A 22,691-nucleotide genomic window follows, 5' to 3' on the forward strand; every position below is an offset into this window, starting at 1 on the left:
TGCGTGCATCTGTTTTTCATCTCTAAAAAGGGGACAGTAGTAATTTCCTACCTCACAGAAATCCTGTGAGGATAAATATATTAGCTTAGGAAGTGCTCAAATACTAGTGTGATTAGTGCTCCTTTCCATCTCTTTGACAGCCTGTACTTTGCAGCCTGGAAGCCTGTGGTCTGCCAAACCGTAAAGGATCGGAGCTGAAGACCACCAGAGCAAGTCTGGACTGGCTGAGCAGAGATGTCATTGCAATGAAAGCCAGAAAAACACAGTTTGTCGGGGACCTGACAAGACTGGAAAGCTCACTGTATTTTGTATATTGTTTGCTTTAACTTACATTTTAGTCTTTCCATTACCATTCATTTAGGGTTAGAAAAGGACAGTAAGCTGATATTTCTGGGACTTGAACACATGGGGACCATGCTGCAAAGGATAATTACTCATCTGTAAGTCTGCTTTTCTGAACAAGCGATTGCATTTCGGGAAGAGTCTTCCGTGAGCCAATTGCCATTAGTACTCCAGATTTTGGCCCTTAGCAGAAGTAGGAGGTAATTTCAATTTCAGTCTTGGTGACCAGCATTCCCAGAGCCTTCCTCTACCACATTTTATTCAGTCAGGAGCAGAAAACTTCTCCCATTTAATAATGCCCAAAACATATTTACACACCAGGAACAAATTGTCAGGTGGTGCTTTTTTTTGTTTTTTTTTCCAGTGAACTTACCTTTCCCATTTAGTATGGGGAGAAGGGGGTAAATGAACTATGAGAATTTTTACTCATGTTCATGTACTTTCTAGGACCTCTAAGGCATCAATCAAGAAGGGAGCTTCACTGTGCTAAGTGCTGTGCAAAGCCACAGAGAGAGAGAGCACATATTCTCGCCAGATCCGGTTGAGCAGCTGAGATGAATGATGCAGAAGGGGAAGGACACTTGTACCTACTTTCCAGAAAGGTAACCGAGAAACAGAAAACTTAGGGCCTTGGCCAGGAAACAGAAGCAAATACCACTTTAGCATCGTGACTGCACTTTTATTACAACACCGACTTTTATTTTTGCAGTCAAGTACAAGCTGTAGTAAAGCAAAATTAAGGGCAAGTTGTTATCCTCAGCTTAAAGATTCCCCAGTCCAGACAATCTAGTGCTGTGGATGAGGAAGCATCAGGGGTGTCTCTCCAAGGCTGCAGTTCCTTCAATTGGAGAAGAACAGAAATGGGCAACACAGATTGTTTTTTTCTTTTTATTTGGGGCAAAACAGAGTATTCTAATAATCGTGTCTTACAAAGGAAATGAAAGAGTCTTGGGGGTAATATTGAAAAATGGTGGGCAGTCAGAGTCATGGCCATATGGTCCTCAAGCTGTGCTGTCAAGCAGATCTACAGATGGAGATGTATTATCTTACACGAGTACCAAGTTGAGCATTGCAGTAGGCACTTGTGAATCAGACCAGGAGACCTGACAATACAATTGACAATTACTATAAAATCAGGTGAGAAAAAGTCATCAGCAAGAATACTCCCTCAAAAAAAAAAAACCAACAGTTGGAGAAAGGACAGGCTTCCAACAGGCTCTGCAGCTTACAGATTCAATCCAGAGCATTTAGCGAGTTTAGCAACACCTGAAATGAGAAGGGAAGTTGTTCTGACAAGTCTTAAAAAATTCAGAATTCCAGTCTTTTGATTTTATACCAATTTATTATGTTAAAGGCAAGCAAAACCCATCCCACAGTATCTATACGCTAGTTGGCTATCAAGTGGCACATACGACAAGACTACGGGTGTATACATTTGCACTGAAGAGCTGGATCCAAGGGAAGGAAGAGCTACCGGGGAGCAGTGACCTCCAAATCAGGTACTGCAAATAGGCGCTGAGACTTTGCTTTCCAAAAAGCTTGCCACTGAAACAGCTGGGCAGGCTGGAGCCATGAGAGCTACCGAGATGACACAACGGGGTGCTATATATAAACTGGTGGATCAGTCTCAGGGCTTTAGGACTCTTGTACACCTCCCTCCAGAATACAGCTCTCTGGAGACAACATGCCAGTGTATCCTGTACTAAGCAAACCGCTGAAGTGGATGCCTTTGCTCTGAGGAACAGTGTGCCCCATGACTGCAAAGTCCTTGACAGGTAAAGGGCTGAGAAACCGGCCACCCCCATATTCAGTGGAGCACAAAGCACCAGTGCCTATTGGGCTCACACTATTCATAGCCTTCCAAGCTTTTACGTCATAGAGGCATGTGCATGGGGAATAATACAGAGTTTTCGGTGGTAGCTGTATGTGAAAACTCTTTGTTTCGTGATTCAGATGATTAATGGCTTACGCCCATGGGACAATCATTTACCTGCAAGTCTTGGCTAGAAGCTCCAGGGCATCAAAAGTTTATGAGGCAGCTCTGTGTCAGTCACGTGAATTCACATTTGTGAAGGTGTTTAGGAACCTGCACCTTTAGGTGTCTGAAAATATCTTAAAAAACTGTCCCGTAGATTGGCCCATCATTTCAGTGTCTCCACTCTAAAGTTCTTAAGCATTTGACAAGATTAGCAAAGGAGCAGTAAGCCACAAATCTTCCATTTTTCAAGCAAGCTTCGAAAACCTGTTGCTTCCACACAAAATGAACAGGGGTCAGGTTGACATGACCCACCTTAAACTTGCCAACATGGCCGCTGTGTGAGGTGGTGGAGCAGCTCCGGCGGCTCCGTGAATCCCTGCTCTGGAGTAGGGATCTGCCAACTTCCCTGTGGTCTTGCACTCCAGAGCATCCTGAAGCAGATCCAAATTCTAACACAGAGAGCGGAGCCCATGGGCACTTTGGCAGTGCTGCGTGGCACTCGGCCAGCACCACTTACTCTAAGCTCCGTGGCCTCGCTGTGTAATGCACAGAAGGGCCGTTTTGCAGCAACATTTGGATACCGAGTAGGAAGGAAAATATCCCCAGAATCAAAGGCTTTCGGTGCCAGAGCTTCCCGCTGTGGATGTGAGATCCCGCAGGGGTGCAAGACTGGCTTCAGGTGCTCAGTTTAGGGCAGAGGTGAGCAATGCACAAGGGACCGGGCATCGCACTCGGGAGCGTGAAGCCCGTAGCTCCTCAGAGTGCTTGAGGCAACCGCGCTGGGGCAGAGGAAGAACCCCCGCAAACTATTCGGCTCTTACCACCGCCATGGCTGAACGGATGAGAGGACAACGGCAAAAGATCCTCAAAGGAACACAGCTACCACGCACAAGGAGAAATCCTGGAGACCACAGAGGGGAAAAAAATTAACGTGCCTCGGGGAACGCGAGTGACCCCTGCGCAGCGTGCAGAGGAGAACGGCAGCAGGGCGAAACCGCCGAGCACCGTGGTGTTGCCCGCGCTGACGCAACCCCAGCTCCTAGGAAGGGTTGGGCAACGAGCCAAAGAGCACCAACACAATCGGTGCAGTTGACTAACTTAACCCTTCCACCCTCTAAAAAGGCGGCAGAAAATTCCCTCAGTTTCCCTGTTTCTTAGTGCGGGGCCCCGGACGGGTAAGATGAAAGGACTGGAGTAATTAAGCGGCTGAAGCAGCCGCGTGCTCGATGACTGCATGTGCTGAAACAACTCCGAACAGCCACGACACGGTCCAACCGATCGCAAACCGCAACAGGTCTCAGCGTGGCGCTCACCCGCCGCCGCCACAGACGGGGAGACCCCCACGGGTGGGTGGGGGGGCTCCGGTCTGCCTCTCGACGGGAGCTCCTTGCACCTACCGGTTCCACCTCCCGCCGGCGGCCCCCGGGCCACCTCGGCTGTGACCGGCACGCAGCCGGCACAGCGACCCTGGGCTAAGAGCGGAGGGACCGGGCGCGGGCAAGGGCCGCCCCTCCGAGGCACGGCGGGGCCCCGGCCTTCCCCCGCGGGCCCTCGGGCGGCTGCCCCCGCGGCGGCGGGGGAGGGCGGCGGGGCGGCGCGGCGCGGGGCCCCCCGGCTGCCAGGCCCGGTCCTTCCGGCGGCGCCGCCGGAGCGCCCGCCCCGGGCCGCGGACCGCGCCCTCCCCCCGCCCCGCCGGGCCGCCCCCCGCCCGCCCCCGCCCACACCTGGCCGGTGGCGGGCCCTGCCCGCCGGCTGCGGGCCGACTCGGCGGGCAGGGCGGGCGGACGGCGGCGCAGCGCAGGCCGCGGCGGAGCGGAACGGAGCGGAGCGGGGCTCGGTTCGGCTCGGCCGGGAGCGGGGCCGAGCGCGGCAGCCGGGGCCCAGCCCAGCCAGCCCAGGTGAGCCCGCGGGCGGCAGGTGGCGGCGCGGCGGCGGCGGTGGGGCGGGCTGGGCTGGCGGCGGGGCGGGCGCGGCGCGCGGCCCCGGCGGGGGCGGGCTGGCGGCGGGCGCGCGCGGAGCGCGGTCCCGCGCGGCGGCGGCGGCTGAGACTGAGGGAGCGGAGCGGAGCGGAGCCGCCGGGCGGTCGGTGGGGAGCGGAGCGGGTTCTCGCGCGGCGCCCGGAGGCAGCATGCGGGCGGCGGAGCCGCGGAGCCCCGGTAAGTGGCTCGGCTGCGGCGCCTTCCCCCCTCAGCCCCGCGCCCAGCTCCCGGCGCGGCGGGATCGTCTCCCGGGGAGCCGCCAAACTCCGCCGCCTGTTGAGCCCCGCGGATCGGCGCCCCCGAGCGCCGGCCCCGCCGCCCGCCTCGGCCCCGCCGCCGCCCCGGGTGCCCCGCGGGGGCCGCCGTGCGGTACCGGAGCCCCCCGCCCATCGGGGCCGCCACGCGGTGCCCGGCGGCCGCCGGCTGCGACCCGCGGGGCCTCCCCGGGGCGGCGGGGAGCAGCCAGGCACCTGCCGGCGCTGCGCCGCGGTGCCGGGGGCGCGGGGCTCGCCGCCGCGGCGTGACCTTCCCGGCGGGCTGCGGCGCTCGGGGCAGCCCCGGCAGGCGGTCCTCCCGCGGTGGGTTGGGGTGGGCGGGGGGGGGGCAGCCGTGTCCCGCGGGGCGTCCCGGGCGCGGCGCCTCCGCCGTGAGGGGAGGCGCGGGGCGATCGGCAACGGCCCGAAGCGTTCCTCCGCGGCTGGCGCTGGCCGTTCCGCGCCGGGAGGAGGGAGGGCGCTGCAGCGGGGCGCGAGCCGGGCGGCGGGGGGCGGCAGATCGCGCCTTTTCTCCCCCCCCCCCCGCCCGGTGGGGCGAGCCGCCGCCTGGGAGAGCGCGGGGCCGCCGGGCGGCGGCGTCTTGGGTGGCGAGAACAAAGGGCCCCCGGCGGGAGCGGGCAGGGAGCTCCGCCGCTGCGCCCGGGTGCCAGCTCCCAAAAACGGCGGGGGGGGGGGGGGGGGGCGAGGGCAGGGCGTTCACCCCCTTCTTCCCCGCTCGCCCTCCCGGGGGGAGCGCGGCTGCAGCCTTCCTGGGGCCAGCGCCTGCCCCGTAGCCGCCTCCGCAACCTGTTGGGCCGCCTGCCCGGTCGGGAGCCCCGAGAGGGTGCCCAGGGTGGGGGGGCGGGCGGGCAGTTCTCCCCCGCGGGACACGCGGGGGTGCCGGGCTGGCGCGGAGGGGGCTGGGGTGGGCGCAGGCAGCCTGCGGCAAGCGGGAGTTTAGGCTGAAGGCGAATGCTGCCAACGGGTGTGTTTGCCTTCCCGGTGGTTTCGGCACCCAGAAACTGTTTGAAGACCCAACTTCAAGCAGTTCCAATACCTGGCGTGCATTAAATTTAATGAAAGAAAGTATTTCCGCGCTGTTAAACAAAGATCTGTTCCCGCAGACCTCTTGTGTGGAAAAGATGTGCTCTGTTTCCAGGAGACTGACTGGGGCAGCTGTCTTAAAGCATTTTGGAGTTTTGTATTTATTTCGGATGTAACCAAATGAAGCTGTATTGTCAGTATCAAATAAAATGTTTTCTTGTCACGTGTAGAATTGAGCTATAAAAAGTGATTTAGTCTGAAGATAACCGGATAATCAAAGCTTCACACATAAGTTATGTTGAATATTTGCTGGTTTAGAGATCTCTGAAGGCGGCTAACTTGAGCAGGGATGGCGAGCAAATAGAGTTTCCTCATGCTGCTTGTATAACCACCTTTGTTCGTTTTTCAAGGTAAATGTTAGAGAAATGACAAATTTAATTTGAGATTACTAGGGTCCTGTGCTACAGCTGACTTACCTCCGTGTCTGGTTACTGGGTGATTGTTCAAAGCCTGTCCGTGTGGCTTTGAAAACAGCTTTTTAAATAAAGTCCATTGCACTCCTTATGATAATGCAGGAAATGCGTGGCCCACGAGAATCGTTTTATGGAGGGAGCAAGTGTACTTTAATCCTGATTTTATTATTTCTGCCGTGGTGGTTCGCTGTGGGGCTGAGGATGTAGGAGTAATAGATATCCGTACCTTGAAGCGCACGGTCAGCAGTCTGAACTTCGAAAGCAAGAAGTAAAATCTGCGTGGCAAAACAGCCGGTTTGTGATCTGAATGTGTGGTGGGTGACAGTGTTGGATTATTTAAGTTCTCTGTTTCTGGCTTTAACCGACCATCTTAACATGCAAGTTTCTTAGCCTACGTCACTGGCATGCGTCCTGGTCGTTGAAATAGGATGCAGCATGACCGTACATGTGAAGGGGTTGAAACAGCTTATGGCCAAAGAGTTAATGCATCACTTCAGCTCAAGAGATTTTTATAATTCAGCTTAGTTACAAATATTGCCATCTGCCCTTTTCTTTGCATGTGCATGTCCATAAATATGTCTTGGATAAATACTGGTTGGGGCCATTAGCAAAATAGTAGAAGCCACAGACAACATTTTATTCTCATGCATGTTGCCAGTGAAAATGTCAGTTTCTAGAAGATCGAAGTAGAAGCTGTCCTACATTGTGTCTGCATTTGGTTGCGCGTTGAGAGGTATGCAGGTATTTTTAAATTTTTTTTTTTTTTTTTTTTAAAAAAACAAAGTCCTGCTTTTGGGAACGTGAGATAACTGTCATTGGCAAAAGCAGAGAAAACAGTCAAAGCTTGTGATTATAAGGAGAAAGATCTAAGCTTGTGGGTAACGGAGAAGAAATGTTTTCCTCTTTGTGTCCACATAATGCAGGGCTGTGGGAAGATACGCTTAATGAGGATGATTATTGCTGTGGCTTTCCATAAATCCACTTGTAATGGAGGCTTTGTACAGTTACTTTTGAATCTGTACATTTAAAAACTGCAAATAGCGGTAATGGAGTTGGCTAATAGCAGACTGTCAAGTAAGTGCAATCCTTGTGATAATGTTCAGCCATAGATCTCCATTTAAGTATTACTTTTAAGCAGAAAATGTTTCTTGTAGGTCATAGTATATGCAATTGGGAGGAAAAAACCCACAGTTGTTGCTGCCTGTTCTTTAATCTTAACCAGCTAACTTTAATTGTGCAAAGGGTGCTTTTTCTCTCCAGCTTTTTATCAGCTAGCAGGAGATCTACAATTTGGTAGATCCATTTGATGTGAATTTAGATAGTAGAATGGAATAATAGTAATAACCAGCTTTAAAAAACTGACTGAAGAGGTCTACCCAAGCAGTAAACGTGTGGCTGTACACAAATTAAAGTTGGGACTTGCGCCTTTTGAAGAATTGCAGACTTCCCTATAAAGCATTGGAGTGAGCTGAATGCCACCAGGCGAGCGTCTGAGCTGATCTTGTTAGTAGTATTATCCAGGACAAACCTTTCTGTTTCAGTGGGTTTTTTTAAGTGCCTCTTAGAAGCCAGGGTTGAGAGTTAAATTACTCATGTCTGTTTAGCCCCTTAAAAATAAAAGGTGAAGGTAAGACAGTAGGGAAAATTTTTAATGTGTTAAAAATTAAATCTTACCCCAGTACAGAAGGATGTAAAATCACCTATTATTTTCAAGTAAAGCACTCGTAATAGCTACTGGATGTTTTATATAGTGTTTTGAATGAATGCAGTTTTAACTTATGTAGCTAAGAAACAGCTTTTGAAGAAATCTGATGCGTTAGTTGCTTATGTTTGTGTTTGGAAGAATTCATTGAGAAGTATTTGTGATGCTCACCATTATTGCTTACTCTCCTTTAAAAGCAATGCGTTGACTTTCATCTTTCATACAGTTTGTGAGGGCTCCTTATGTGGATTTCCTTTTGCTCAAAATCTGACCATAAAAGTAAGCTTTGTTTATACAGATCTTAGTGCAGTGTTCAAATCCAAAATGTATGCTTCCTTTCCAGTAAAAACTTATAATTACATGGGGTGGTAGCTAACTGGAAAGTATTGCAAAACATATGTAAGAATACTGTCGTACAAACTCTAAAACTGACGAATGACTCACTGCACCAGTGCTATATCAAATTCTATCTATACACAAGGTTTAAATGACAAGTTTACTTTAGGCAGGGAATATGCAATTTTCTTCTACTCTTTCTTCATCTAATGTCAAGTCAGCTTAATGAAATGGTACATGTGGGCATACAGGAGGCACCAGTTGTAGAGCTTTAATGAGCAAAGGGAACAAGCATTGCTTGGCTCTATTTGTGAAGATGATAGAGATGTAACTACTCTGTATATTAAAAACCAAGTTCATGGTACTGATGCATGTCTTGAGACATTTGTTTCTTTTAATGTACCTCATCATGAGTTATGTACATTTACTAACGTTTGTTCTTTTTTTTGTTTTCTATAGGAGAGGGTACTTATTTTTTTAGCAGTATACGCATTCACCTTTACATATTTGTATTAGTTGAGTTTCTAACTACCATTTCAGAATTTTGGCAATATTTTTGTGAATATAAAATTCAGGTCACTGCCGAAATGAAAATGGGATGATGTTCAGCATGGGAAAGGGGCCCATGATTGTAGGTTGAAGAGGAAAAGACCTCTTTCCGCTGCAGCAACACAGGTTTTATTTGTGCCTTTGACTTTGTGATTGTGATTTATTATGAGAAGCTTCATAGAGCATTGGAGAGCCTCCTCCGCCCCAAAACCCAGGACATATAAACAGGCAGTAGCATCCTGTAGCTGGGGAGCCTTTGTGAGCTGGGAGGAGGGCAGGGAAGAGGAGGACAGAGAAGACAGTGGAGTGGAGGTATCAGGTCTTGTGCTGTTACGTTTTGTGTGTCTCACCTGTATGTCTGTGGATGCCGGGGTGCCTGAGAAAACACCCGTGGGGAAGCCTAGCCTGCAAAGCTAAGGAACCCAGTATCCACTCAGCCCTAGGTGGAAGACTTTAACCTCTTCACAACCTCTTCTTTTAATTTCTAATTTAGCCATAATCCATTCTGCCACAAAGCCTGTTCCTTCTGCTCTGTGTTAATTGTCTTCTTTCTGGGCTGTGGGGAAGATGTAGTGCACGTCCTTGGTCTGCCTTGGGTTGTTCATGAGAGCTGAAGTGACCAGTGCCTGCAAGTGTTTTTACTGTCTGTAGGAAGGTCACAGCCTCCTTGGGCTGTGAAAGGAGGCTAAGGAAGGGAAGCTGGAGCACTTGCTATTTAATGTCAGTGTGCACACAGTGTATATACACCTATGCTGTATGGAAAAAAAAAAGGATGAAATGGGTCTTGCTCTTTCAAGGACTCTACCTGAGAACTTTTCTAAAGATCAAAAATATGGTGATAAGTTAGGGATTTTGGAGCAGAAGGTGCAAGCAATGTATATAAAAAGCCGGGTTGAGAGCAAAATTGACAAAAGCTCTCCTGATACCTGGGCTCGGTACCCCGGAGGAAGTAGCTCTGTTTGGATGCTTTCATTAAGTGCAATCCACTGTGTAGCAAAAATACAGCGATACCATTAATCTGGGAAGGGATAGGGTTGTCCCACTCTTATTCTTGTCCTTCAGCAGGCATAGAAGCTTCCAGTTTACAACCTGCCCAAAAGACATTTATTTCTTGGCACAAAATTTCAGCTGCAGCTGGGTAAGTACTTTCTTCCAGCCTTACTGAGAAAGAGAGGAATTATTTAGGTTGGCACAAGAAGTTTATAGTTCGGAGTTGTCAGATTAAATTGAACAGAGAAAAAAATGCAAAGGCTGGGCATGTGGCATTGCTCTTTCAAAAGCAGTGCTGGAAATCCCATCATCACTTGAAACCAAACAAAACATGCATGTGCTTGACCGTGGCAAGGAATCTGTTGGCTTCATAGGCCTCTCTTCCGTATTATTTTTTTTTTCCTGCAAGTGTAGTGTTTGACACTGAATTGCATGTGTGTCTACAAAGGATAACATCTGTTCTATTTTATGAGATCCACATAGTGTGGTTGCTTTTTTATCCCTCCAGTGTATGGATTCTTCTGTTGTGTGTCATCCTCGCGGCTGAAGGCAGGCGGGCAGTTGAGCTTTGTAGTGTCTCTTCTCTCTTCAGGAGAAGGAAGTTATTCATGGGATGGTACTTGATTCTTCAGTTGGATTTCATCACAAAATTAGATCTTACAGTGTTTTGGAAAAGCCATTACTTTTCCAGAGGGTTTTGTGAGTAGGGATGGAAGAGGGACGATTGTGTGGCTCTCTTTCTGGAGGAGTTTTCGTAATTGTTATATCAACAGGTTAGATTTTCTGTACCAACCTAGATGTATTTTGATAGGATTGTTAATTGGTAAAGTAAATTAGATCTGAGAAGTGTGAAAACGGCTAGTCTAGTGTTTGGATTTTAGGGTATATATGTAAAAATAAATTTTTTTTTTTTTTTTCCTTGGCAGATAATTGTGCTTCTGATCTTTTACCTTGAAGGAGAACCATAGAAGTGGTAAAGAGGATCCTTTTGGACACTGTGTGTTAAGAATGTGTTGAGGTGTACATGGAAGACATGAGATGGGGGGGGAAGAGGAAAAAAGTGACCTGTTGTTTTTGGATGGAGTTGTTGCCTTTTTATAAAGTACCATTTTCTTCAAATACAAAGGAGTTATGTTTGTTTATATCATATTAAGTGTCCTCGTTTCAGCTGGGATAGAGTTAATTTTCTTCCTAGTAGCTGGTACAGTGTGTTTTGGATTTAGTGTGAGAATAATGTTGATAACACACTGATGTTTTAGTTGTTGCTAAGTAGCGATTATCCCAAGTTAAGGATTTTTCAATTTCCCATGCTCTGCCAGCAAGCAGGTGTACAAGAAGCTGGGAGGCAGCATGGCCAGGACAGCTGACCTGAACTAGCCAAAGGGATGTTCCATACCATAGAACGTCATGCTCAGGCTATAAACTGGGGGGAGTTGGCCAGGAGGGGCGGATCGCTGCTTGAGCATCGGTCAGCAGGTGGTGAGCAATTGCATTGTGCATCTCTTGTATTTTCTTGGGTCTAATTTATCTCTTTTTGTTATATTCCCCTTTTCGTTACAATTATTATTGTTATTATATTTTTATTATTATTGTTATTAGTATTTTTTTTTTTAGTTATTAAACTGTTCTTATCTCAACCCACAAGTTTTACCTTTTCCCTTCTGATTCTCTCCCACATCCCACTGGGTGGGGGGAAGTGAGCAAGCGGCTGCGTGGTGCTTAGTTGCTGGCTGGGGTTAAACCGCAACATTAAGTAACATTTGTTTTACCAAATTTGATCAAAGGTTTAGTTGTTGCAGAATCAATAATAATTCTCTTATCTTAAGGAAAAACCTGTAGTTTATGAACATACTGTCCATTGTATTTTAACTACTTGTAATACAGAATTTGCAAGATTACACAAATTGACTAGAAGATGCACGCAAAATCCAATAATACATTTTCCATGTCAAAGTTCAGTGATATATGAAACATAATTACCATAAACAATGAAAATTAGCCCCTTAAACTTATGAACTAGAAGGCATGGAAATAATTTTGTAATATATATTCTCACTGGTTTTGTTGAGACTGTTCTTGGGCACCACTAAAATTCCTTTACAGTCTTATGTATTCTAGTCTCTCTGTTACTATGTGGTAAAAAACTGTAGTCGTAAACTTGTGTTTAACCTGAGGGGGAAGTGTACATTTTTGAACATGCATTTTAGATAGACTGTCTCCTCACTATAGCCTTGTTCATAGGTAGCTTCCAATTAATAAAGTGCAGACTTGAAGAATTACACCTAGGGAGACAAGTATTTTTTGAGCAGATCGTAGAGTTACTGCTTTAATTCTGCCTCTTGACATGAAGGTAGAATTATAAACTTTTGGAGGAAAGTTTGTCACCTTCAGTATACTTGTGAGATGGAAGTCTATTGCTAACAGAGCTGCTGCTTTTGTTGGCTTAAGTTTTCTCTGGATTCTGCTACATCTTTGGAGCCTGTAAAACTACACTTTTTGCTTTGGGTGTAGTGTTAAGGTAGAGTACCTGTTCGAGGGCTTTTGGCTCAAAAAAAGCATTTTAGAAGAGCCCTTCCATTAATGTAATTTCCTGAGGTTTCCCGTTGCAGGGGGTTCATTTTAGCACAGGTCAGTAGGTGCCAGATCCTACTTCTTCACCCAGACAGGTCAAGACAGGGAGACCTTGTGGAAGCCTGTAGCATGGCCATGGATTTAGCTGCTTTTTTGGGGGTTGATGCAAAGCGTAGCTTTCTGTTATTTGTAGCTGGATTTTGGATGAGACCAAAGCAACTGTGGGCTCTCAGTGCTCCCGTGTTCGACTGGGCAGGTACTGTCCTTTGCACAGAGATGTCTACCTCCTGACAGTGAGCATCGCACTTTGTTTTTCTTTTGTTGCTGCAGACTTCCTTGGCTGTCTGGGTCTGCAGCCGAGGCCATGATGGCAAGGGGCACCTCTCACCTGTGTGCAGGAGAAATGCACAGAAGTGTAACGTGTATGCCTCGGTGATAAAACTCCAGCAGCTCTATAGGAGCAAGCTGTTACTTCTGATAATTGTGCTGGGCTCTTACTAGGTTTCTTACCTGAAGCTTTTTCTTTGTAAACAACATAATAATAAAGTGTGCTGCTATACTACCTCTGTGCCAATCTCTTGCTTATGCCTGTAGAAGGAATAAGGAGCATAATTAATTATAAGAAGGAAGAGTTCTGAAGGGTTACGTGGCAGCAGGCTGTCATGCTCTTCTAGTGATCCCCCACCCCAGTGTCAGAAAACTGGGCATTCTTTAAGAGCAGTATTTTAAAGAGTGATCAAAGGCTTCTTCACTGGCCAAAACCGTCTAGATAGATGGGCAAGTGTTTGTCTTAAAATGACTTGCACAGAATTACTGGGATCAGCAACTTGACTGCAGTGACGAAAAACATTTTTAATGCAGTAGAAATTGTGAATTGTGCTTGCTTAGGTCATTAGGTGTTCAGGGCAGGCACTGTGAATTGTATGGTATTGAATACATTGCACAGCAGTTACCTTGCTGGAAAGCATTTGTAAATGTAAGTTTGAATTAAGAGACTTAGCAAAGTTTAGTGAGGGGAAAAAAAAAAAAAAAAAAAAAGACTTGTGCTTTGAAGACCAGTGAATTTTTGATGCCCTTAAACATTGTCTACAAGGAGCAGGTGAGGAATCTCCTGACCTCCTGTTTTTCTTTTCTTTTTTTTTTTTCCTTTTTTTTTTCCTTTTTTTTTTTTCCCTTTTTTTTTTTTTTTTTTCCTTTTTTTTTTTTCCCTTTTTTTTTTCCTTTTTTTTTTTTCCTTTTTTTTTTTTTTTTTTTTTCTCCTTCTTTGAGCTGATACCTCTATTGTATGTTGGTTTTGGATGTTACGAGAATTCAGGTGTTCTGTTTTTGGTGTTTAGGTGGTAGGGTGGGCTGACACAACTGTGTAGGTTATAAATGGAGGATGAGCTCTCTGATACTGGCTTTCTTCATATCTGAAGTGAGTTAACAGCCTCTTGGATTCTAGTTGCACAGTGTAATTAAAATAAACACTATAATGCTAATCATTTATGTATTTTTGCCTGTGGGTGAAGTTTTAAATTAGAAGTAGCTATACTTCGGTGGAAGTGGATTTTTTTTTTATTATTATTATTATTATAATGTTGCCTGTTTCCAGTCTGGTAATATTTCTGTGAGAGTGCATAAAAAATATTGCTAGGCAGATTTGTTTTTGTTTTTTATTACCTAATTGTATATTCTAGTAACAATGTAATTATTGCTTTTAACAAAAACTGTCTGACTTGAGTGTTTAATTCCATCAGACTCAAGCAGTCACTGATGAGGTGATAAATAATAGGTTATACATAGAAGTGGATTTGCAATTATTTGCTGCTTTGGGAAAATAAAAAAAACAAGCCCACAACAATGTTTTGTTTCTGTCCAATGACTAATGTTGAAAATCAAAGCGGCACACCAGATGTTTTTTCTAATGACTGTGGTTCAAGGTCTCTTTTGTACAGAGGGGGGTTTTGACTGAGTTCATCTCTTGGCTTTGAAGTTTCTCTCGCTTGTTAATGCAGCACTCTTCTAAATCTCTTGCTCTGGACTTCTCTGTGGACGGGTTTTATGGAAGAGCTCCTTTCCCAACCTTCGTGTGTCTCGCAGCTCCCTGTTCATCAGGAAGTGGAGGGGCAATGGTATTTTTACAGTGTGGGCTGAGCACTTCCATTCACTTGTGTTTATTTCATAGAATTAAAACAAGAGTAAGTGTTTCGCTTTATTTGTTGATGTCTGATTAGGAATTAGTGGAAGAAACTGAATCGCTGGTGTGATTAACGGTAGGTTTTGTTTCCGATGTATGAAAGGACTCATTGTCTGAGGCTTTTCCTCCATCGAGCTCTGCCTAATCCTGCTGAAATCACGCTAACGACAGCAGCGCTTGAGGCTCCTCGTCTCGTTTTCCTGTGTACTTCATCATACAGCTGGAAAAATTTCCTCTTCCAAGGGATGGTTGCTTCTTGTGCCGAATCTGCTGTCACATTGTAGGGGCCTTGCTAACAAGGTGGGCATTAGTTTGGGAGTTCTAGGGGGGAGAGAGTGGTTAATCTGAAATCTGCAAACTGATCTAATTTATGCTGCATTTGGGTTTTGAGTCTGGGCCTGATGGTTTTGTTAACACTGTCTATCACCTACCTCTTTGCAGCTCTGGCTGAAGTAGGTGAGCTGCCTCATTCTAACTTTTCATTTCTCCCAAATTTTTGTTAGATCAACTTTGTGTAATTGCTGATGTAGTACTTCTGCAGGGAGGAACTCTAAAATTGCTCAGTGTATGTTTTCAAAAGCAATTTTATAAGTTCGAGGTTCGTAGAAATGAAGACGTTTCTAAAGTATGGCAAGAAATTATAGTAGACACAACTGTTTCTCTTTCAGAAAAACCCTGGAAGAAATACAATACCCCACCCCACGAACACTAGCCTTTCTCTTCCTCTGAATCAGGTTGTCACTCCAAGGTCTCAGAGTGATTTAAAAATATAAAATAAACTCCCCTGAGGAATCTATTAAAAATTATTTGGTTCACTGAATATTCAGTGCATGTTCAGTCTTGGAATCCATTACATGCCTGTAGAAAGACTTTAAAAATCCTCTCCGATGAAGTTGGTCTGAGTTGTGTCCCTTTGGCAGGTGAGTGTGAGGGAATTTCATTGCTTTATTTTCAAAACAGAAGTGTGGGGAATTAATATTGATTTTTATTATAGCTGTCTGCTAGTGCCATTGTATCTAGGGGTCGTATGTCAGCTCTGCTTTTGTAGTGGCAGCTTTCTCTGTTCCTTTAGTTGGAAGTCTGTAGTTGTGGAGCTCTTGAAATAATTGGGAAAATGCTGGCTTTTTCCTTTGAATTCAATTTGTGAAGCTTTATTAACTAGAATTAAATTCTTATCAGGTTGAAATGGTGCATAAATTCTTGTTGAATGGAGACAAATGCTATCAGAAATCGGTGAAACTAAGCTATATTTTAATCCTAGATTTATTTTCATTTCCATTGTTGTACATTGAAAACACTGCATCTACTTTGTCCATCCATATTGATGTTTTCTTGTTCTGATAATTTTTAATGGGTAAGTCTGGGAGAGATAATGTGTTAGATTCCCACTTACAGTACAGTTGCGTGCTGTGACATAGGTTATATTTCCAGGTACCTGGTCTAGGTGTTGTCAGTTCCCATCAGCGCGTGCTGCCTTTGTGTGCTGAAGAGAGTTGTCATGTTATTCAGCAAAACTACTTCTTTTGGAAGAAGTTTCCTGTGTTTTCAGCTCATGATGGAGAACTGTGACGTCTGCTTTGTTGGTTTTTGTATGCAAATACTCATAGTTGCTCAGAGCTCGGTAGTTTTTCAGAGCCTAAAGTCAGGTAAGGACTTAAAGAAAACACAAATAATGGGCAATCCCTCCGGATATGCAAGTTTATTTGATTAACCAACCTGACCCGCGGCATTTGAGAGCAGTTAAATATTTGGACAGTCAGCAGTCCTGTTAGTCATGTTTCATTAGGTGATGGCCTCCTCCATTTTGAGTTTATTCTGTTTTGCTGCTGTTGCCAAGTTTTGTGCGATCTTGAAAGGGAACCGTGCATGGGGGACACGGCGGATGCTTTTGGGGGTATTGCTGAACCAGGCTCCCGGGAGGAGCTGGTGATGCATGTCGCTGCAACAGCATCATCTGCAGTGGGTAGGGATTTGGAGCCAAGGGAGAAAATCGTTAATTGCGGATTGTCAACACCATAAAGGTTAGCTGGTAGATAAAGTTAGTAGCCTAAGCAGAAATAGCAACGCTGCCCTGAGAAGTGTAAAAGACTTGTCAAAACCTAATCTAATCTCCTGCATTAACTGTACATTGCAATAATGAATAAATGAAATTCCAGCAAGCTGAGATGGTCCAATTTTAATAACTTTTCAAAAAATCAAAATGAAGTATTGCACTGAAAGGGGCGTATCACGGTTATCCAAATTTCTTTCTACAGAATCATTTTTAATTTTATGCGAGCGTACGCTAATGGTTTGAAAACTCATTTGTCTCCTTGTCAGCAGCTTGACCAGTATTTTAATATGAAAGACATGGTTTTATCTTGAACCGGTCTTGTTTTTTTGAAGGGTGTTGCAGCCAGCTGGAAAATTGTTTGACTTTTTAACTGCTGTGGTTTTGATGCAGCGTCTGCTGTAAGAAAGTAAAATTTATGTAAAACCAGTGACGCTTTCAATTGTCGTATTTCCATTTAGATTCAAGGGGAGGGGAGCAGGTGTGTATGCTGAAGCATTCGGTCTTGCCTGTTTTCTGAAGATCTGTGGTAACTCTCTGTATTATGACTAGGTAAAATTCCTATCTTCACAAAAATCTGAGGAAAGTAAGGAGGAAATAGCTGCTGCAATTTCAGTTTGGTGCATTTCTGGATGCATTGCTGAAGCTGTTCTGGTATAAATATGGCTAGTAATTTTTATGGGAGAAAAAGCTAGCACAAAAAAACCCCAAACCTCTTGGGATTCAAATGTGACTTTAAAAATGCTGATAGTACCTTTTTGTCTATTCTGGCAAGAAAAGAGAATGATTATAATGTGTTTTCATCATACAGGTTTTGTGAGTGACTAGACGGGATTCAGCTCTGAATTCCTGACTTTGGAGTGTCCAAATTGTGCATAATTAACTTAAAAGTCAGTTTTTGGAGTCTCAAATGTTTCACAGGAAGATTAATGAGAAATTTAGTGTAATGTACTACTCTTTTTCAGTATGGTTTTCTCACCTGAAATTACTGAGTTATAAATATTTTAAATCAAATGGTTCTTAAACTTTGATTCTGAAATGAGCTATGAACAAGTACTCTCCTGTATTTGTGGTCTCAGAGTGAAAAATGTTTTGATTAGTAGAGCCACTACATTGGTTTTTATGGTAGTTTGCTGTGACACGAATGTAGTTTCTAGGTGTGCTTAAAAGGTGTAGGTTTGGCAGACTTTCTGCTGTATCTTTTCACCTAATTGCTTTATGGGTTTGCATATAATCTTGTTAATGAAATTGTTTTTGCATGATTGCTAAAGCATCTCTGAATGGGTAAAAAGTGCTTTTTATGGACCAAAGTGTTCGTGGTTTGGTATCAGTTGTGTGGTGGGTGTTGGAGTGTTGGGTGCTGCTGTTAGAGGAGGGCAGCGCGGTGTTGCTCTGCGCCCACCTGGGGAAATGTGGTTGTCTGAGCCATTGGAAAGGAAAACAAAATAGTTTGACTTGGTGTGAAATAACTTGCACCACTCGATTTTGCAGTGCTGTCTTTTGTGTGTGTCTATGTGAGGAGCAAATGTGCTTGCAGGGTGGCTTTCTCTGTTAATGGTGATGGAGGGGTTTGCGTTCTCGCTTTAGTCGGGGTGCAGAGCTGTCGGAGGAGATGACGCTGCGTGTTCGTCAGGTTGTCACACTACCTTCTGACGCTGTGAGACCTTCTCAAAAGGGTTCTCCTGCTATAACCAGTGTGGGTGAGTGGAAACGAATGAATTCAGAGGAGGTTTAAGGTAAAGGCAAGTGTCACGGTGAAGGTAATTCCAGGAGACCAATCGAGCCTGGCAGCCGTGGGCTCAGTTTTCCGAGTGCTGGCCATGACCTTGGATGTGCACGAGAGCTACTGATGGGTGACAGAAATCCTCTGTGGATGCGTGGCCTCTCGCTTTGTTTAATAGTGGATTTTTTTGTTTTCTTTTTCGAGGAGGGACGGAGAAGACGCCGAGAGTTCCCAGCTACAACGCTTTTCAGATCCTTATTTGAAAGTGTTTTAAACAAGGGACGTCAGAAGCTGAGATACAAAGCAACCTTTTGAAGTTAAAAGTGGGTCTGCATGAAAATGAACTGCTTGTCTGTGAAAAGAGTCAAGTGTGAAAGGATAGGATGGTTTCACTAAATGAATTTGATAGTCTGAATAAGTGTGGCGAGGCAGAGAGGAGAATCTGGAAAGGTCAGGACTGAGCATGTGACTCTAGATGAGGCAGTGGAAAGACATGAAAGGAATTGAGTGGAAATGCCTCGGTTTACTTTTTTTTTTTTTACTTAGAAGTGATTTATTTATTTTGGTGAAGGTGGTCATAAAAAGGGAACTTTAGAAGCTTGCCGTGGAGAAGTGGGGAATCTGATTCCTTTGGGATCTTGTACCTTTCTCATTCAACTTTTTGTGTGGTTTCAAATAGCTAAAAGATCAAAGCCCAAAGGAACTCCTTGTTACATGTGCATTCATAGGACTGCTGTATCCTCCTACACACTCTCTGCAGTTGAGTGCTTCAGCAGCTTTTTGTCCCGAGTACAGGATTTCTTACTATTGCAGGCTCATTTTCAGTGATCCATGTAACTTCCAGATTTTAACTCAAATAATTTGTGACATGTTTTCTAGGTCCCTGATACTGCTGAAAAGGATAAAATGTGTGATATCTGCATTTGGTGTAGATAAATGTGAGATGATTTGCATTGGTAGCAGGAAACTGTCCGAACTGTTTGTACAAAGTGATGGACTCCAGGTTGACTGTCACTACTCGGGGTGGGATCTTGAGATCAACAGTAGTTCCATCAAACTGTCAGCTCTGTGCTTAGTAGTGATCAAAGAAAGCATATCAAATCTTACGAAATGCTATGAAGAGAGTAAAGATTAAGATACAGAGCATTCTTATGCCATGTCTAAATCCATGGTTTGTCCATACGTTCAGCACTGTTTCATCTCCCCTTCCTTTCGTCTCAGGAAGAATAGAGTAGCTAGAAGAAGTGTGGAGAAACGCCACGTGAGTCATTAGAGATCTGGAATGGTTTGCATGTGACAGATGACTGGGAAAGGGGTGGTTGAAGAAGAATGCAATGGAGGTCTGTGAAATCATGAGTAGCTTGAGGACAGTTTGGCTATTTCATCTCCCAGGGTAAGAGCAAGGGAAAGTCAACTGAACTTTGTAGGAGCTAGGTTCAGACCCTAGCAGGAGGAAGCGGTTCTTCATGCAGGGGTGGTAAGCCTGTGGAACTCCTGGAAAAGGTCTTCTGGGGACTGTGGAGTGGACAAATCATGCCAGTCTTAAGGAAATCCCTACCAGTGAAAGTATTGAAGGCTACAAAGGTGCTTGGGGGAAGTGCAGATGTGCTTGTCCTTTTCTTGCTCTTCTCTAGCCCTGTGCTTACAGGCTGTGTTGGAGACAAGGTATTAGACTAGCAGGTCCAGTGGTGTGACCCAGCACATCCATTTTTACGTTTGTGTCCTGTGCTTTGCCATGAACTCCATGAACTTTGTGTCCCCAGTTTGCTTAACATAGGGCAAGCCCTCTGCAGTAAAGCCTTTTCTGTGGAACTTATTTTCTTGAGCAAGAGCAATGAGTAGATAAGCTGCAGCTGGCAAAAGCTGAAAGCAAGAAGGGGGAGTTGCTGCTTTCCCGTTCCTGTTCCCAGTTGCTGTGGCTTACCTTATGCTATTTTGGTGTTGGGTCATTTCACTGAAGCAGCAGAAAAATAACTTCAGGGGGGAGGGGAAGAGCTGAATAGCTTCCTGCTGCTTAGTGGATTAAAGCAGTTCATGGGTGCAGCAGATGCCCAAGGGGATGGATGGATCTGCACAGCCTAAGAGAAGGCAGCGAGGCATTCTGCTTTTTACCACTAGCAAGCCATGAGATAACTCAGATGTCTCAGGGCACAGCCCACCCATTTTCCAGCTGCACAGTCTTGCCTTGCTTACACTGACTTTGGTGATTGTTAAAGCAACTTGTGGAAGGCTACAGCTCAGTAATACGAAATAAAACTATCAAATTCTGCTGCAATCTGTACAGTTTTTGGCAAGCTTAAGCTGATCAGAAATGGTGCTTAAGTAGGGCTCCATGCCAGCATCAGGTAAATGGCAGCAGTGCCCAAACAGGCATGAGCAGTCCCTTTTGCAGCAGTGGTAACCTCCCTTGCAAAACCAGACTGCTGCTGATGCAGGTGTGGAGCTGCCTCCCACAACGTGGTAGAGACTGCGACTTTCCTTGCTGTCCGAAATGCATAAGCAGTGTCATTACCTGCCCTTGTAAACTTGGGGTGCTCTGGAGTGAAGAGGGCACCTAAGTGTGCAGGTGAGCAGAAGTTATTTACTTACTTTTGCATTGAGGGAAGAATTAGGAAGTGTTTTCCAAAAGCAACTTGAGAAAGGGAAGGTTGTGGGAATTAGATCTGGAGCAGAGTTTCTTCCTTAGCATCTGTGGGTGATAGCATGGAGATGTTGCTTGCCCTGGAAACAGCAAGAAGCTAGTTCTTCTGCTTCTGTGAAAGTGAATTGTTTTCTGTTCTGTTAGAATGAGTGCTTTTGTGTACAAAATGCTGATCAAGGTCTTAACACTTTATTAATGTGTGCAAAAGAGCAATGTTTGCAAATGTGCCTGTTTGTTTTAAAAACAGATGGATCGTGCCTTATGCCTCCTCCTTTTGACATCAGACACCCTGAAAGGCTGTGAGTAGCTGTGATCTTCGGAGCTTTTTATTTTTATTGGATAAGAAGCAAAAAAAGGCCACTATACAAAATGAAAGAGAGATCTGCTTTTAGTTGAAGGGAGTTACCTTGTGAATGTCACAGACACCTATGAGCAATAACGGTGGAGGATAAAGATTTGTGTTTGAATTCTTCGAAGAGATCTAACACTTGAGATTGGTGGAAAAAAATGTGTTTACTTTTAAAAAATATAGTACAATATTAATGACTTCCAACTATTCTGCAAATATCATCATCTTTCTAGGTAGATCTTTCTACCTTACCTGTTTCAAAAGAGATTTACTCTACTGCTTCTGTCTAGTGCTACATGTCAAAATAATTTTTCTTTCATGGACAAGCTAGCAAAATGTCATGTAGACTTTTTTCCATTATCATTTTAGTATGGGCAGGTCAGCAGCACTTTCTACAGGACTAGAAAATTTCCCTGCTTTTGCAAGGCTGTGTAAATAGGCATATCTGTGGCCTACTTTTCAACACTTCTGTAGTGTTTTAGATTCTCACAAACTTAGATTTTGTTTTTTTCAGAAAGCTTTACAATTAATTTTTAAAACAGTGCTAATTCAGTGTGTCTAACTAGCTGAAGATCATTAATAGCTTCTCTATTCAGTACAGTTATGCAGTAAAGCTCCTTCTGGAGTGATGCTATTAAATAATTCACTTATTTTCCTGAACTTCTTTTTCTAGTGGCCTAGCTTTTAAAATCTGTACTAAAATGTTGTTTGAAATCCTAATCTTATTTCTTCTTTAAAGATTAATTCCATTAGTACGTAGTTTATGGAGGAAAATATTCTATTATGTTCTATTATAAGTTACATACGTAACATGATGGATTTTGAAAACGTCAGTATGAATATAGGCAGGACTGGTGATAGAAGATGACTAGAAAAGTAGCATGTTTTGTTTAGTTCTTGGAGTGTATGTGTTAGGATGGTGGATACTAAGGTAGGTAAAACAGACTATGTAAATGGAAATATGTTTGGAGTGGTGGAAAATTGAAACATCTTGATGCATATTTTTTAAATTATTTTGGTCATAGTCACAAAAGCTTTCCAAAACTTAAACTAGTCAGTGAAGGGAGTGGGTTATACTGTGACTTTAACAACTATTTATTTTGAGGAGAAATTGCTCCCTAAACTGTTCCCACAGCCACCCTATCAGGAGTTACTTTTTGCAGGGGGTGTGGCCTGGAGCCATGGCATGCTTAGGCATCAGTCGTGGGACTTCCAACTTGATTTTTACCTGGGATTTGCACTGGCTCATTTCTTCATCTAGGGAACTGGTTTGCGATGAGTGATTTGCAATACAGTCATTTCTTCCACATTGCTCGATAGCCGCCTTTATTTTACTCCTTGGAGCACTGCCAGAAATAACAATTAAATCCAAACCTTTACCTGCATTTTATTGAGGGCAGATTTGAACAGATTTCTGATGACATCTTTGTTCTTTCAGGATCATTGTGGTGTTTTGGATGTTTTCCAAACATGTTTAATGGTCTTCAGTCCCTTTTCTCCTGGGGTGCACGGAAGAAACTGGCATTTCCTT

At 44.8% G+C, this 22,691-nt stretch overlaps 1 protein-coding gene across 24 annotated transcripts in view; it reads left to right on the plus strand.

Moving 5' to 3' along the window:
- The first annotated feature begins 4,355 nt into the window (after positions 1 to 4,355).
- PTPRF (protein tyrosine phosphatase receptor type F) overlaps positions 4,356 to 22,691 on the plus strand; it is a 395,117-nt gene continuing 376,781 nt past the window's right edge. For all 24 annotated transcript variants that reach the window (XM_030032473.2, XM_030032481.2, XM_030032476.2 and 21 more), the window contains exon 1: positions 4,356 to 4,476. The gene's annotated coding sequence lies outside the window, so the exon portion shown is untranslated. The remainder of the gene's footprint in view (positions 4,477 to 22,691) is intronic.

This window comes from Aquila chrysaetos, chromosome 12 (assembly GCF_900496995.4).
Source record: "Aquila chrysaetos chrysaetos chromosome 12, bAquChr1.4, whole genome shotgun sequence".
In the NCBI taxonomy this organism is placed as follows: domain Eukaryota; kingdom Metazoa; phylum Chordata; class Aves; order Accipitriformes; family Accipitridae; genus Aquila; species Aquila chrysaetos.